At 38.2% G+C, this 17,760-nt stretch overlaps 1 long non-coding RNA gene across 6 annotated transcripts in view; it reads right to left on the reverse strand.

Annotated features, from left to right (window-relative positions):
• Window positions 1-17,760, reverse strand: part of LOC310880037 — a 157,508-nt gene that overhangs the window by 23,433 nt on the left and 116,315 nt on the right. For 4 of the 6 annotated variants that reach the window (XR_014571348.1, XR_014571349.1, XR_014571350.1 and 1 more), the window contains one exon: window positions 16,030-17,632. This is a non-coding gene — a long non-coding RNA (uncharacterized lncRNA). Of the gene's footprint in view, window positions 1-7,395; window positions 7,455-8,411; window positions 15,133-15,779; window positions 16,003-16,029; window positions 17,633-17,760 lie in introns of those variants that run through there. The other 2 variants (XR_014571346.1, XR_014571347.1) reach the window with 2 other exon arrangements.

The raw sequence follows: 17,760 nt of genomic DNA on the forward strand, positions 1-17,760 counted from the left end.
TATGTGCCAACAGATCTGTGAATCTGATTTTAACTTTCAGGTAACATATTAGGGCTATAACCAAATCTGAGGACTATTATCATAGCAAAATGACTGTAATGCTTCAAGGCTATAATAGTCATCACCTTTTTATCATTCATATTACCATCAGGCCAAGAAACAATGAATTTCTTTAATGTTATTCTACCATAACCTTTAACTATATACATTATTTCAAACATCTGAAATAATACTTTACATGGCACAGCAGAACAATACATCTGCCACTCACTGCGCACTGTAGTTTGCTAAACCCAGATGAGTGCAAATGCTTAAATCTGTTCTGCATATCATGGAAATATATCCATTCTTTCTATCATAGTGTGGAATGATCTTTATGGGATTCCTAAGTTGAAGGAACATCAATAGAAAATATAAGGTTTGTACTTAAAGTCAATGAAAGCTCTTTCAGTTATATCACCATTATAAAATTGTCCTTCTTACCTGGTTTTGGGAGGGCTTTACATGGCTAGCTCTCACACACTTTATGTCAAATGTAAAACATAAATATTCCAGGGGTTCACTATATAAATTTGTTTGCGATATACCTTTCCAGTGTCCTTTGTGTTCTTTCATGAAATGTTTATTCCTGTTATATCAAGTAGGTGCTAATGCATAATACCAGCACCACACGTAGACCATCTTGATAAATAATCATGTGTATGCTCCAGTGGTTTTGTGCATAAATGCTCCTTTATATAAGTTGCTACAGCCCTGGGCCCTGAATGGATCAAATTTGTAAATACAGCGCTATATTTCTTACCTCAGTTGAAGTGTATTATGATAGCAGTACTGGCATTTATCTAGACTGTTGATATAAAGGTTGCTAGCCACACAAGCAATGCATATTGCATTATGAAATTCTGTAATAAACTGCTTGAATTATTACCAGAGATGGAGGATGTTTCTTGCAAAATATTGCATGAGGGCCAAGCTGAAACGTTTGCTACTGACTACACAGTGCTTTGGATCAGGCCTTTGAGAATACTGCCTATAAAACAACAAGCTTGAATAACTTAATTGTGATTTCTTCGATGTCATTATGTCACCCTGAAAACTAGATGCTTTAGTTCAATGAAAGGTCTCAGCAGTATAGAATAGGTTTTTGGTGAAGTTTAACTACTTCCAAGAATTTGGAAATTTCATTTATGTGGCATGAGGTATAGTTTTCCATTGTACTAAAATGCTTAATGTAATTGTGAGCGTGCAAATAGGATGCAAAGGCTTGGGTTCTTCAGTTTGGTGGGACTGGCTTTATGCTTCTTCTGTTAGGAAACTTGCCCAAGACATCTTTGTTTCCAGGATCTGCTTGGAGTTTCAGCATCCACCACAAGGGAAGGCTCCAGCTTGGATCCTGGGGAGGAGAGCTGTGAGGTTCAGCCTGAATGAAAACTAATAGCGCTCCAAAGCTATCAGTTGTTCCATGTCTCCTCTGCTACAGCACACAGCTGGTGGTGACACGGAAATGTGATCTTAGAAATCTAAATTTATTGGAATATTTCTCAATTGCATTAAGGAAAAGGGATTCAGATATAAAGGGCACAGGCACAGCATAAGGGGCAGCTATTCTTCTCTTACTGGATGAGCAAAAAATTATTGAACTTCAGTCTAATTTTTCTGTGATTTCTTTTGTGACCTTTTACAAGCTACACAGAGTCTGCCCAAGGAAATCACAAAATGATTTCTATTGGCTTCAATGGATGAGAGATTAAGGTTCTAATTTCTCTTTGAATCAGTGTTCTCATTAGTAAATTACCAACCACAAAGCTTAATGTTTTTAATGCTCTTCAATATCCTTGAAGGGAAAGTGATACTGGAATGTTAACTGTCCTTGTTGCCAACAGCTATACAGCATACAAATCTAGATTAATATGAACATTTCACTGGCAGTGACAGCACTGTGAAATCTGTACCTGCATTCCCTCTACCCCAGAAGAAGAACTAAGCAAGAGTCAAAAAGATTAAACATTATAGCTAAAGAGAAAGCTGATTTCTCAGCAGGTACCTCGTATTTCCTGCAGGTTTTACTATATTTTAAGACAGATTTTCCTTTGGTGTCATCAGAACCTCTGCTGAACTACTAATTTCATTCACAGAGTTAATCAGCAAGTTCACTTCACCCGGATTTGAAATTTCTGGATCTGAACGTTCACTTTGTTACAATACTCACGGGCTTACAATGTTCAAACACAATTACAAACTAAAAGCTCAAGGAGAAGTAAAAGTTCTTCGTGCTGGCAGTGGTCATCTTATATACAAACCTTTTAAAGGAAAATGTGAAAATTTCAGAGTAACCTTCAGTGGAGAAGAAATGAACAACTGATGGTGAATTTGCTGGTGACATAAATATTTCAAAGAAGGACATTTCTGAACATTTCCAAGCAGAAAATTATTAAATCTGAGTGATAAAATGGGTTTACTTTAATTTGCTAGCTTGGATGTTTATTAACAATTAGTGGATTGTGGAAAATATCAGTCCACTGCTTGCAGCATGACTTAGACAATAACTGTATTAACCCACTTAGACTGTCTATCAGCGGTTGCTGTTATATTGGTTTTTATCATATGGTATTTGCATCACAGGAAAGGCAACTTTTATATTGTTTAGTGCTATGGGCTAGACCCACTAGAGTATTTCAATCTCTGTAACAGTGATTTTGGATGTGAATGCTTAAATGAATGCTCTCAAAACCTCTGCCCAGATGTGACCAAGCCCTGGAGTTACTGGCTGTTGCGCTGGCCGAGCAGATGAGCCCAGGTCACAGCTGGCAGAGCTGGCCTTCCCTGAGTTGCCATGCCCAAAGGACCCAAGCCGATAGATGGTGAGGTCTGGACTTCATGCAAAACACAGCCCCTTGTGTCCTTCTCACCTAGAAGGCCATTAATTGGGATGCTGGCCCGCAAAGAGGCAGGCTGAGGTTGAGCTCTGTCACCTGGCTGGCCCCTTGAATGAGGCCACCAGTTATGCAGCAGGGGGGACTTCTCGGTGTTTCTTTGAAGTTGTTCAACTTGCATAAATTCAACTGCCATAAAGTCTTTACAAACTCATTGGGGTAGAGCTTGGAAAGCAGCTGGTTTCCTCTTCCATTGTGGGTGCTTTAATCTGTAGTCACCACAGCCACACTCACCACGGAGTGCTAAATCTTGCCTTGCACCTGTACTCATGTAGAAAACTCTAGGTAAATCTAGCTTTGGTATAATCCATTATTTGGAATAAATACCTATCTCCCATCCCCTCACTGCTACGTAACAGCTTGATTTTGCCATCACCAATTAAAAAACAATTCTTGCTCCGTCTCACATACGCTCATTCATACCAAGCCTTTCAAAATATCCACACGACTCCAATATACTCTTCTTAGCCCTCTATGCATATGATTAACCCAGCCTCTGACTCAGTAGTTATCCAAAATCCCCCAATGGCATATTCAATTGTATACTGGGTGAATGGGTGTCTGGTGCTATGCATAAATTTTGTATCAAATGACTCCATCCCTTTATTGGTGATAACTAGAATGGTAATTCTTAGACTGTGACAGATGGTACAGTTATTTTAGAAGACTTAGATGTCTAAGAGTCTAGGCAGCAGATGAACAATAGCTTAAAAATATCAGTGATATCTACATAGAAAATTAAATTGTGTGGAAGTCAGAAGAGGCTTCAAAACTTGACCAAGGGCAAAATTAGGGCAGGTGTGGTAGAAACAGATGTACAAGTCTAAAAAGATTGAAAGCCTGTCTGGTATACCTTTATATTGTCATTGATGGGTTTATAGGTACCCACCTGTCTATATGACTATTTTATTTTCCCTTGGTCAAAACACACCTTGGGGCACAATCCTGAGCTGAATGGAGCACAGTGCTGTTCTCACAAAGAGGCTTCAGTAGATCTTTTCCCTTTCCACTGGCATCATGACACATGGTATAAATCACAACCCTTCTTTCTTCCTACTATTACTCGGTATCGTCAGTGATTGAATATTATTGTTTTCAAAAATCATTCAGGTACTGCCTGCACAGTCTGAATGTCCCAGCTGGAACTGCATAGGTTAAGGCCCAAATCAATCCTGCCTTTTACCAGCCTGGGGAGCAGGCAAACAGGTTTCTTACAGAAAGAGAACTCTGACCAGCTTAAAGGACAAAAAGGGTACAGACCTGAATTTTCAGACTCATTTATTGCATTGCTTACATTTCTGATTTTATCTATTTTGCATATTGGGCAATTATTTAGCACTAAAGACAATTGTGCACATGTACGTACACTCATATCTTGCACAAAAGTATCGTCATAAATATCTCTGCTATGGAAACACATCAATAGTCCCCTAGGTGAGGGGGTGGAGGTGTGTATCCAGTAGCATTTCTTGGCAATGAGTCCTTATAGCTTCATCCCGGTGAGAATAGAATGTACCTTTTCAGTAAATTAAAAAAGAAACCTCCATCTTCGCTGCAGAGTATCACCTGACATGCTTGTTGATTTACTCAACTTATTTTTCATTCCATAATTCTTCCAGACTGCGTTCAAATGATCTCATCCTGCATTTGTTTGATGAAGGTTACCAATCTGGAAAAGCCATCTACTTCCACCTTCATTATTATGACTGATATTTCTGCTGCTCTGTTTACTTGCCTTTAATCTACTCCAAGGCTAACATTTGTTTTTGGCCTCATCCACAAGGAATTCAGCAATACCCTTCCCCCCATCCCCACCTAAACAGTGGGAACCTCTGCATGGCAATGAATCCTTTGCCTTGAAGTACTTTAACATTTTAACTTGTGATCCAGTGGGGCATCAAGAACTGTGGAAATACCATGTGGTGTAGTCAGGACAACTCTAACCGCCCCTCAGTGGTCACTGATTGCATCCACAACCTGAGTAATTGATCGTGAGAATCATTTCAAATGGGTGCAAAGTGAATATGAGCAACTGCTCTGCTTTAGTGTTCATTATCCCAACAATAGTTATGGATTAGATCCTAGTCCCGGGTGCCAGCAGGCAACATGGGCAGAACAGAATCATTCCTAAGGTATTTGAAAAGCCATCAATTTTCAAAAGTGCGCTATGTTGAATTAAAGCTTGTCCAAACTATTCAACCTGGTCATATTTCTTCACCATCAGTGTTGTATATGTCATCTGTTGTTTCTCCACCTGTTAATCTGTCTGTGCTCTAGCCGTAGATTTGATTTATAAAGATGCCTATATCTTGTTTGCTACATGCGACCAAAGCAGCTTTATTTTTTTTTTCTATCATTGTTTATCTTTTCATGCTACATCCACCTATTAGTCTAAATTTTGAAAGACAGGAAATATAAAAAACTAATTCCCACAACTGTCACTCACGCATTTCTACCTTTTCATCACGACACAACAGGACATTGTTCATGTACATATTTTGATTTACAATTTTTCACCACCCCTATTTCATTGCTATCAAAAATGAATTTTTAACCATGAGTGATATATATAAACCTGATGATTTGTATTAATAATCAGCTAAGGTTGTAAGAAATCTCCTGCTGTGGTTAGTCAAGGTAATGCAGACATGAGTAAAATTACTTTACTCATAACCTGCAATAATTTTAATAATGTTATTTCTAGTGCTTTCAAAGTTCTGAAAAATTTTAGTCAGATAAATGGTCCCTTCTTCAAATATCAGCTTTGCACTGCATTTATCAACTCCAGTAGGGTTTGTTTTTGTTTTGGTTCTGGTTTTCATATCTTTGTGCCTGGATATGTCTGCTCTTCAGTTGTCTTAGTATGTTCCAATACAGTAGCAATATTTTCCCTTTACTGCCTCATTTAACCTATGCAATAAAGACGCTTGTTGTGTCTTAAGGTAAGTATTTTCCCTAGAAATTTCTATAGAAGTTCTTGTCAAACTGGATGTTTCTATTGATTTTTGAATTGATATTAGCAGGTCTTTTTCTGCCTTATTTTTAACAATTGACTTTTAGACCTTCACATTTCTAGAAAGAAATATTGCTGTAAGTTGCGATGACCCAACATAATCTTGACCTGCTCTTTTTCTTCTTTTATCTCTCAGTGCTCCAGTATCCTAATAGCTTTTCTTATACTCCTTACAATTAGTTCACAGAAAATTAGAAGAGATAATGGTTAATGGACAACTGCCACTCACCATCAGTGAAGTGCTACAAATGAAAAGGCTATTTCAGAAGCCAGAGAAATAATATTACAGGGATAATAAGCCATCTAAAGTTGGGGAAAAAATGGGAGGAAACTGAAATTTTCCTCAGTCAAGACTGTTTTCAGAACTTGAGAATAATCATCTCTGTGTTGCACTCACTCAGGTCAAATCTTGAAGAACTTTTCTAAACCTCAATACGTGCAGTGAAATGACACCACGTCAACTTAGGCCCGTGATACTGTTAGAAACTATCTCGTGGTTTTTCACGGGCTTGTCTCGAACTCTTAAAAAGACAGAGAAAAAAACTGTTAAACCTGTGCAATATTAAAGTATATGACCAATATTTATACCCTAATTAACCAGTGCTTTCATGACGGCCAGCATGTTGAGAAGCCCAGATTACTCTTACTTTTACCAGCACAGAAATCTAAAGTGTTTACCATGTTAGGAAAGTTTTCCATGTATGACTCTTGCCTTCATTCCTCCAAGATGAAAGGAGAAGAAATAAGAAACAATTTTTCAATTATTTCATGAATTACTCAACCACATATATCTCCGTCAAGTGATTGCCAGTGATATTTTATAACTGTATTTCTGCAACTGTAATTTAACTGGCTTTCATATGCATCACAGAAAGCTCATCATGGTACTACTACCTGAGCATCTTTGAGAAGTGCATGGTTGCCTAACTAACATGTTTTAGCTGTGATCCTTTTGCTTTTGAGCTTACTTAGATATAGTTTATGTTCGAATTACACAAAAATCAGCACTTCGAGCTTTTCTTGTGAGTATGGAGATGCATTTTGCCACTGTTAAGCTGAATGCTTTTGGATACTGAGGGCCTCATTTTTAAGGCTCAGTACTGTGCATGAGCTACAGGCATTTGCCTATGTAGACACTATCACACGGAGGATTTTTTTCACTTGTAGTTTGGAAAAGCCAAAGCTGAAGGTTTCGTTATAAAAATATGATTGACAGAACATGAAGATCAGTGTAGGACATAGCATTCCAGGAATACTGGAGAATAATCCCAGTTTGGTAGGTGGCTTATACCCTCGTGGTGTACGTTGACAATGCAGAACCTTTTATTCTACTTTTGCTTTTGTTCTAGAAGTAGTCACGTCAAATTTAAAGTGGTTACAAGATTTCACATGAGGTAAAACTCTGGTAAAACTCAGGGCAAAAGAAGGCCACGTCTATTATTTACTTACCTAACCAAGCTTAGTCAGAAACGCCTCTGAATGCTGCTCAGAATGCTGTTTGTCTTCATCTGGGGAAAAAAAAAAAAAAAAAAAGATCAATTCTGTTGTGGAAACACAGTGCACAGCATGGGATCACACTAATCAATTCAAGCAGGCCTTGGTAAAACTATCTACTATTCTGCAATCCAGCAGCATCAAAGCTAATTAATACTCTTCTCAGCTTTAATTAATGTATTAGTGGTTAATATTTCTGTATAAGCTACTCATAACTCAATAATCCTATCACATTTGCATTATTAATAGGACAGGTATGTGCCTTTGAGTTGATTGATCATAAAACCTATTAGCCTAGATTGTAATGTGCCTCCAGTTACCTCCAAGAAAGAGCAGTAATCACTAGGAGTACGATAGCAGATAACAGATTCAATTATATGAAGGCCTTTTCAGCTTCCCAATAACTGTGACTGGAGAATTACTATGACATATATATTTTAAACCACATGTGGGTTAGTCTAGAAGATTATAAAGTGTCTAAAACCAAGGACTAAATGCCCTGGATTATGAGAATCCCAAACTCTTTCAGCCCAAACTCAATCTACAAGGGAAAGTTTTATTCTCAGATTAAAACTGAAAAAAAAAAAAAAAAAAAAAGTCTAAGCACAGACTAATCCACTCTGCAGAAGAGAGAATTTCCATTACTCTCTTTACCCTACTCCGTGTACATATAAGCCTACTGTGCAGTGCAAGCTTATTTATTTAAATGATTCTGTGGGTTGTTTCAGGTGGGATATGAGTAAATACACCAAGCACTTCTCTAAAGCATGTTAGAGAAGAACAATATTTTGCAATTTCCCTCCTACAGGCTTTGTGTTCTACAAAGAGAAATAAAAAAGTACTTCATCCTTTTCAGCAGCCTTGAAAGCTTTTGCTTATTCATACCTCTTTACAATAGAGGACAGATAATCATCCAGAAAGGGGAAAGCAACATTCAAACTCTATGGAGAGAATACACAGTCAGATGGGTTCCACGTGAACAATAAAAAAAAAATAATATATATAAGGAAAAAGCAGTTTGCTCCTTTGGAGACTCATCTTTTTAATGCACTACTTCCACAGGATCTTCTAATTGCTTCTTGAGGGATTGAAGTGTTTTCTCTTGCAATCTCACTTTAGAAATTTGTTATATCAGTTGGTAGGCTATTCTGCTTTTTTATTTTTAGGTTTGAAGAATTGTTTTCCTATTTTTTATTTTTATTTTTTTTACCCTGGGATATTTTCCCCACATCTCACATTTTCTTGTTCATGTTGTTACTATCAATGAAACTTCAGCTTATACGATGCTGTGAAGCTGAATCCTCTTTTATAGCAAGACTTTCTTATATGGTGGGACAGCAGTGAAAGCTGCCAGCTAATCAGTTCTGAAGTCTCACATGCAGGCAGGAAGCTGCGCTATTAATTATACAGTGAGGTGTACCTGCACTTGAATTCACGTGAATTCATTTTCCATTCTGCACTGTATTTCTTCTCTAGTTGCAATATCTTTGTTACAACTACATATAAAGAAAATTAAAGCAGGAAGAAGAAGGATGTATAAGAAGCCATGCTGTGTGAAACCTGAAGCAAAAGACACAGACATCACAGCTAAAAGAGGAGAGACATTCAGGTAGCAATGCCACTATTCCTGGCTGTACAGGATCTACCAGTCCCATATTTTTCACTTTACGTGAGGTGGGCTGCGATCAGTACAGGCAGAGGTATAGCTTTATGCACCCAAACTGCCTATGTGTGTACAGGAGACCTCTTGTCCGCCAGGCTAGCAGACATGGTGCAACCAGGAGTGCAGCCCTGAAAGGAATGTGGACCACAAGCAATGCTTCCCTGTAGGGCTGGAAAGCTCACACAGGTCAGCCTGGTCCAAGGACTCTGAACCTGCGAAGGCATTTTGCAGTGCAGAGCTGAGCCAGTGCCCAAATGCACTTCAGAAGACAAACCTCAGTTTTACAGCTCCTGAAAACTAGAGTATTGCACGTGGTTTTATCATCCACCCACTCAGACACAGCTCCTTATTGACAGCTGCCATGTGAAATTAAGGCCTACGAAGTAATTTAGGCATTCTTCCATAAAGCCAAGAAAATGAGGAAAATAATACACTTTCACCACTTTTCTCAGGGCTTTGATTTAATGGGTTAAAAATGCTCCTTTATTTTGCATAGGGCTGAAAAAGTCACTTATCATAAATAATATAGTAACTGAATTTCAACACTTTTCCTCTGTGAAATGTTTCTGACTAGGTTTAAAAGTATTTCTTTTGAAAAAGTACTGGTGCTTGAGAGCAAATTACCAGATATTGTATCTGCAGATGACAGTTATACACAAACAAGTAATACTGTAAATTGAGAAAGGCTAATATTACCTCTGCATATAGCAATTGGAAAGCATTTAAGAAGTAACTTCAAGGAAAATATTTATAGTTAAAATTAGTGTGTTAGGAATATTTTTTGCAACTGAAGCTCACTTACCAAGTGCTTGAGGAAAGTCATTTTGAAGGACAGAAACTCAAAAATTATTTCTTAACATGCCAGTAAAATTATTGCTATTACTTGATTGGCTTTAATTAACAAATTCATCGCTTTTTAGGATAGATGATACCATCTCATGTACACAAAGGCCATACAGTTTCATCCTGATATCGAACTGCTCTAAGACAAATTGCCTGTGTTTAACTAAAACATGCCTCAGGATTACATCAAATCTTTTATTTCCCTTGATGCAGTTCTGTTATTTCCCTTGAAGCACTCCATGTAGAAGGTTCAAACTGCGGGAAAAACAACAACTACTGAGGTAAAGTGGGAAGATGCAAAATGAAAACGTGTCCAGATCTCCACTGGAAAAGCAATCACATTTCTGGTAAGCAGCAGAGATCAAATGAGGCAGAAAGAGCCTGACTGCCCACCAGTCTATTAAGGGCAACGAGAGTCAATGGAAGATCAATATGTTTTGGGTACAGCCTTGAAACAGACCTCTAAATGTGCATAATTAGCCATTCTTGGAAGTGTCAAAATAGTTCACGCTAAAACACTCTTGCGTATGTGAGAACATTTGAGAGCACAGCCTGTGCTTACACCCGCGCGAAACGCAGCCTGTCCGGCATGTGTGAGAGGAACGAGAAAAGCCAGAAGAGTGACAACAGCTACAACCTAGAAAGTGCTATACGAGTCATTCATGCCTCGGTTTGGGGAGAGGATGAATTAAAACTTCCACATGCATGCCTGAAGACCAGCTGGTCTGGCCTTCGGTACTGCGAGGGGTTTCGTGGGCGCAGAGCGGCAGCAGAGATCTGTTCCGCTTGCAACAACGCGCACAAGAAGCACATTCATCCTCTGCTACCTCTGGACAACAGAAGCTCAGAGATCTTACACTTAATTAGAGTTTTAGGATAACGTTATACAGTACATAAGGACTAATGTTACACTGTAAATAAGGACTTGCTACCATCCGGGAGGAAAGCGCAGTTTGTAACCAAGGAAGTGATTGTTACTGTTTTCTTTCCAAAGCCATATCTCAAAAAACTTTTTCTGCTAGGTCGTTTCTGAACTTTTGAGGTGCCCAAGTTTGTACTATGGTGAGTTTGGACCCCTGTTTCAGTACATTGTAACTTTTAGCCTTTGGTGGCGTTCCCTAACAGGATCTCATGTTCTTCTGTTACTGCGGTGCAGAAGAAAAATCCCTATTGCTTTAAGAAGAATTACTAAAACTCCCTGCATGCCAAGCAAAAACCCACTTTAAAAAAAATCGGCGGTCTATTTATTATCCTCTTGGCGTCAGTGCATAACTCTCAGGAACTCAAAATGAAGCTGTATGCATGGATTGTTTACAAATGTTTGTATCTCTGGCTGCAGACACTCAAAACACACCAATATAAAAAGCAGCTATTGTTCATACACTGCAAATAGGCTTTTACTTTGCAGTTAATAATCCACAAACAGATTTATTCTCTGAATAGTTAGCAATCCTCAGAGCAGCAATATTTTTTTTTTCAACCAGGCTAGGATTTCTGCTTTAATGACTGAAGAAACTAAAATATATGGTTAGGTTTCTTTTTTCTTTTTTCCTCTTGTGACATTAGATTGGCATTTCAGAATGATCATTAGAAGTCTCTGGTGGTTTTAGAGCAATAAACAGAAAATGCAGCAAACTGAAAGATATAAAATCTATCTTCACCATCCTTAGGATGGGAGCATGCATATATTCTGTAATAATGTATATAACATTTAGTGCATATGGTTTCTACTACAGGCCTATTTATTAAAGATCATTTTTTTTCTTATCATTGATCCACTGCGTGCTGGGACTGCTGTCCCTGCTCAGGAGTAGCTGCACTAGCAGCTGAAGTACAATCCTTTCTTCTCCATTTCTTTGTGGATTAAGCCCTCAGCATACACGTAATAAACTCTCTGTGTGAAGACTATATGCCACTGGTAGCAAACAGGGGAAAAAAATGAAAAAAAAAAAAAAAAACACTATAAAAAGGTAATATGTTATTAAAATGTTGAGGAATTACAGAGCAATCATACTCCACTCTGTGCCCAGAAAGATACCAGAATTAATAGTCAGACAATCTATTTAAGCACTCAGAAGATAAAAGATGGTAAGTAAGAAACAGCATGGATGGTTTGAGGAGGAACCATACCAAGCTAACCTCATGCCTTTCAGTGATAAGGTAACAGATTGTGGATAGGGAAGCAGCAGTAGATGCCTGTAGGAGAGGAGTTACGGTGGGAGATGCTAGGAACATCATTAACATAGAAAAACAGACATCAAATCAGGATAAATAAATAGGGATAGTATATTTAAAATTGAAAGTAATTCTTCAAGCCTAGTCATTGGTCAGACCACAGCTGGATTACTCTGGCCTGTCTTAGGCCCAATACTTCTAAAGATACATGGATTAATTAAAGGGAATTCTGAAGACAACGTGCAAAATAGAACTGCAGGAAACCTGAACCATGAGGAAAGACTGAATTACTGAGCTTGTCTGGAAAAGGATGATGAGGAAGGTGAAATGCCTTCACATGACTGAAAGGTTGTTGTAACCTACAAGGGGCTAGGTCTAGCTCTTTCCTTTGTGAGGAGGAAGGCTGTGAAGAGTACTCCTTGTCATCATGGAGAAGACAGGATAATTTCCATGATTAAATTGCAAGGGAAATTTAGATTGAATATGTCCAGCCTAACACCAGACTTTAAGGAGAAATTTAATAGACATCATAGCTTTTTCTTAGTTGTAAAAATCAAAGCCCCAGAAAAAAAAAAAAAATGTTAATAAAAATTAATAATAATTTCAGTTAAAGACATTTATCTTAATTTTCTAATCCCACTTCTTATTTTGAGAGCAATGAAGGCACAGGTCTGCTCTTGTACTGTTGATTCTGAGGTCCTACCTCCAAATGTAAACATCTGTAGAAAAAGAGCCAAAGGTTTCTTTAAATTGGATGCTTAGCAGCCAACAGATATTTGTTATCATTGTTCGTGAAGTCCTGTTCTCATGAGATAAATACACAGAGGCAACTCTTATATTTCACTTTGTTGAATTCATTTTATGAGATCCTCAGGTTTAGTGGTGCTTCATTGCTTTATCTGGATTTTTTTTTATTATTATTATTATGTTTTCATCCAATTGTTCTTCTGTAGATTTATAGTCAAAACAACTAAGGACACTTTGTACCTCACCCTTTCATAAAAATGATTGAAAAGTTCAGCTGAATATTCTCAGTGCATTTATTTTCTTGCCATCCTTCACAGATTTATTTCTCTCCATTCCATTCTAAAAATATTGTTTTGCTTAAGAAGAAAAAAAACCATCCTTGTGACAATTTGCATAATATGTTAATGCTGATATGCATCTAGACATCTGGATGGCATTTTAATATCTCATTCTCATTCAAACAACTAGAAACCACACAGATGGTAGAGACAATTTTAAGAGCATTGTTGTAAACAAATAAGGCAGCCAGAAAATCAAACACACTCTAAGATAGGCTTTAGAGCCTCTACTGCTTTCTGTGTGAGGATATGCATATGACATGTTTTGACTGCACGAGCGAGCAGCCCTCTTCAGTTGCAGATAAACTAAGAGGCAAGTGCAAAATTTTTAATTGACATTGGTAATCATTTTATGGGAAACTTCTTACCCTGCCCAGCATAACTGGCACCACAGATCATACTCACCACTAGAGAGATATTTGAGGCTCATGATGCTGCTGGGCAGACTATGTGTTTTATTTCTTCTTATTTTCAATTAGCAATAAAAATATGAATAATCCTGATTGCTTCAGGAAGAAGACAGGCCAATTTTGTTTTCGTACTTTACATAATAATGTACCTTCTAATAGTTAGTTGTCCCTGTTGTTAAAAAATCACCTATAAGAAGTTGCATAGGACTCAGTAATTCCTTGCAGGCCTCTTTAGTCTGCTGCTTGTTTGCATCTCCTTATAGGCAGGTAATCTTTCTGAACTAGAGGGACTACTGCAGGTGCCAAAGCTTGGGATCTGTTCAACATGCTTACGTAAGAGCTATAGAGCAGCCTTTTCTGTAGGTGGAGCTGATGTCTCGCCAGCTGCTCTAGGCTGGTGTATCTTTCTGGATTGCATTAAAATTACTCCTATTTTTATGAAGTGACTCCATAAATTGGTTATTTTTTCCTCTTAACTACAGTTGTTCTTGGATCTCTTAGCATTTATGGTTACAGATCCCACATAATTAATTTCACTGACATATAGAAGTTTTCAGGGATTCAGCTGTACTCAGTGGAGTACATAATACAAGATTCCAGGACCTGCTTCTTTTGCTTCATTCTCCCGTAGTCACAGGCAAAAAGCAACAGTTCATACTCAATTACTTCTCTATGTAATTGTAAGTACGTCAGAATATTCCAAAAACTGTTGAATTTTACAATATAAAACCAGGTATCTAAGCCTTTCATGGTAACCCAAGAAACACCTCAAGTAGTGAATGCCACTGAGATATTTGGCAAACGAGTTAAAAATTAGTGCCCAATAGAGCCTAGTTAACTGAAGACCATAGGACTCTCTTGAATTAAAGAGAATAGAATTAGAAACTAGAAATAGGAAAGCTGGTGGTAACCTCTTCAGAAAGCAGTTTATCGGGAGACATGGAAAGCAGCAGTTCTTCAAACATTTCTGCTTTTCCTCTCGTATTAAAAATCCCAATTGGCATATGGTGCATGCTAAGAAGGGAATAGAAGACAGCTCACAGATATGAAAGACAATGGCAATGGAAGTTCAAAAAAAAAAGGCCTTAAGTCATCTTTTAAACCTAGGAATAAAAACAACATTTCAGCAGAAATTATCCCAACAGAAGCCTTTCGGACTGAACACTGAATAAACCCATTTCCCTTTATGACTGCAGCCTGCTCCCATGCTGAGGACCATCCCCACTAACTGGCGGGTGGTGCCCACTACTGGCTGATATCCTTCTTTCCCATAGAAGTTTGCTCAGTCTCCCTCTCCCACTTTTCCATCTTGTGAGAACTTCTTTGCACATGAGTTTGGTGGTCCAGACTGAGCCATGAGCCAGGTAGCCACAGTGGATTGAAGCTTGTCACTGAGACTGGGGCTGGGAGCTCTGAGCAGAAGAACCAGAGGTAGCAGGAGTGGGAATCTGAGTCAGGAAGACTTCTGCACTCTAATGTAGCTATGAAAACTTTATGTGCCATATTTGAAGTTTGCCTTTAAAAAAAAAAAAATCAATAAAACTTTAATCCTAAGCGTGCTTACTTTGACAAATTTAGTTAGTGTCTAGCAGAAAAGGGAGGATAAAAATAGTCATTTAATTTTTAGTCTGCAAATTGTAAGATTGCAAACAACATTTGCTCTCAAAGATGATTCTTTGTTCACACAGCTGGATTTTTGTGATTCTTGTGCATGCTTAAAGAAAATCATGATCTAATTGTTCATACTTCAAGCCTGTTGGTGATGGAGCTATTGTGGCAACTAGAATGGATGGAAAAGACATTAATAACAAATGGTGCAAGCACCTCCCTCTGATCACAGAGCACTAGAAGCAGGAAAATGATTAAATTATGATAGGAGTTGTCAGAACACAAGAGATGGGCACTTTTACAGCACAGATTGATCTTTGTGCTTATGCTGAGGGGGCTGGTGCATTCCCTCACCAGGTGTGGTGGGTTGGTAGAGGAGGAGGCAGCTCCAGGGACTATTCTCAGTGCCTGCAAAGTGAGGTTGTTCACAAAACCAAGGGGGGCTGTGGGCAGGAGTTGCTGTTGGTGGCCTCAGCATGGCAAGGGGATGTTGGCCATGGGCTTTTTCCCCTGTTTTTTGTGGTGCAATAGCAGCAAGTGTCTGCCTTCACCCACCTGTCGCTCTTCTGTTTGGATCCCTGTTTGGACGTGGGGAGGGCTCCTCCAGTGAATTTTGGAAGCACATCTAACAGCTGGACTTCAAACATCTCCAAGACATTCATCTGACACACTTCTCACCCACCCTGGTTTTACTGCAGTGTGCATTAGTGAAACAGGTCAGAGAATCCAAAGTTATTTTTGAAGTCCATCATCTTGCCAAGTATCAATCTTCCCGTGTCTCAGAAAACACAACAAACAGGCATTTTTATAGGATTGCAAGAGCTTTTGGTGAAAGGTTTTCATAAAATATGTATGAATTCATTGTATATATGCAGTAAAAAAAAGAACAGATATATCACAGAGCATCATATTTTTATGTCAACTTTGGTGAGAAAATATAGATCAATCGATTCTAAACTCTTGTTTTGCTGGTTCTGAAACACTACAAAAAGCACTGATGTAACCAATGTAGACACCACAGGAGGAGTTATTATCTAATGAGTTTTCTCTATTTGGATCTGTAATTTAAACAATTCCATATTGAAAGAAATACATTTTGCTGTCTACAATTCTTTATCAACTTCTGAAGAGCAGAAAAGGCATTACAAGTCACTTATTAAAGTCAAAGAAACATTAAAGCATTTCAGCTGAAAATTTATAAGAACTTTTATGTAAAGAATATCATAACTTGTTCCTCAATCTCATTTCCAAAATGAATGCCTTTTTAAAAAATTGAAATTTCTCCAAAACAATGTAGCAGATCCTTCAGGCTGCGTGATTAAATTTGAGGATTTGAAAGCAACTGAAAATAGGGTATTAAATCAGGTAGTATTGATCGATCTGCATTATGAGTACAATCCCTGCTGTTTGAATAGGTGGAGAAGAGAAATTACATTGCCTGGAGATGACTGAAATCTGTTACCATTAATTTGTGTAGGCCTAGTTAGGAAGCAGAACATCAGTTGGTAAATTGAGGGATCATGATAGACAATCTTTTAAAGAATTTTTTAATGTATAATGAGGAACTGGGATTCTGTAATTTCTGTAAAGCCATGATTGCGGGTATGTATACAATAACATTAGATGGAGATATTCAAATTTCTATCAGTGCTATGTCTGTGATCTCAAAAGCTACATTATTAAAAAGAGAGGTGCAATTAAAAGGGAAGGGGAGTAATTCAAATACTAAAGTATAGTGGCTCCTTTAGAGCTGTTCCAGGCTTTAGTTATTTACCTTAATTGAAAAAGAAGGTGGGATTGTCTCCTCCATTTGCATGCTTAGAATAGCTCTTTTGGTATCTCTCCAATACTCTGTGTAATTTTAGACTTAGGACAGCTGCTCACTCTAGTCAAGCTAATAAAATTTCACAAAGAAATGCATCACTCTGTGCACAGAACTAGACAGAGGCAAAGAAATATCAAAACGCATGATTTTTTCTCACTACCTTGCAGCAAAGCCACCCCTGCTCTCAGAAATACTGGGGTGTTTGGTACCACAGAATGTCTTTTGAGTGTAGCAAAGTGCCAAGAGATAAAATGGAAATGAGAGGGAGAGATGCACTCTCCTTGATGCCATTTAGTTGTTGATTCTCTCTCTATGGGATTACATCTCCCAGCTGTCCTGAAGCAAATGACATACAAAATGGTCTACAGGGCCACACTACAGCTGCACGTGTATGTCTACCAGTTGGCTGTGGAGTCCTGAGGATGGGGTTGTTTAAAGCTGAATCCGTTTTTTTGGGGGTAGCAACTTACTCCTGGTATTGTGTCTGTAACATTTGTAGGAAAGTTGTCTTTACGATCCCACCAGCTGGTCTTCTGTTGGTCTTCAGACATGCGTGTATCTATGTCTACCCTGGAGAAGCCACCTGCAATACATTCACAGATCAATTTACTGTCAAGTGTTTTGGAGTGGTTCTGTGCTCAGTTAGAAATGTAGTTGCCATAAGCAGCTGAATTTCAATGAGTGTTTCCTAGAATTATACTTACAGTAAAT

The sequence above is a fragment of the Anser anser genome (assembly GCF_964211835.1).
Source record: "Anser anser genome assembly, chromosome: 12".
Classification (NCBI taxonomy): domain Eukaryota; kingdom Metazoa; phylum Chordata; class Aves; order Anseriformes; family Anatidae; genus Anser; species Anser anser.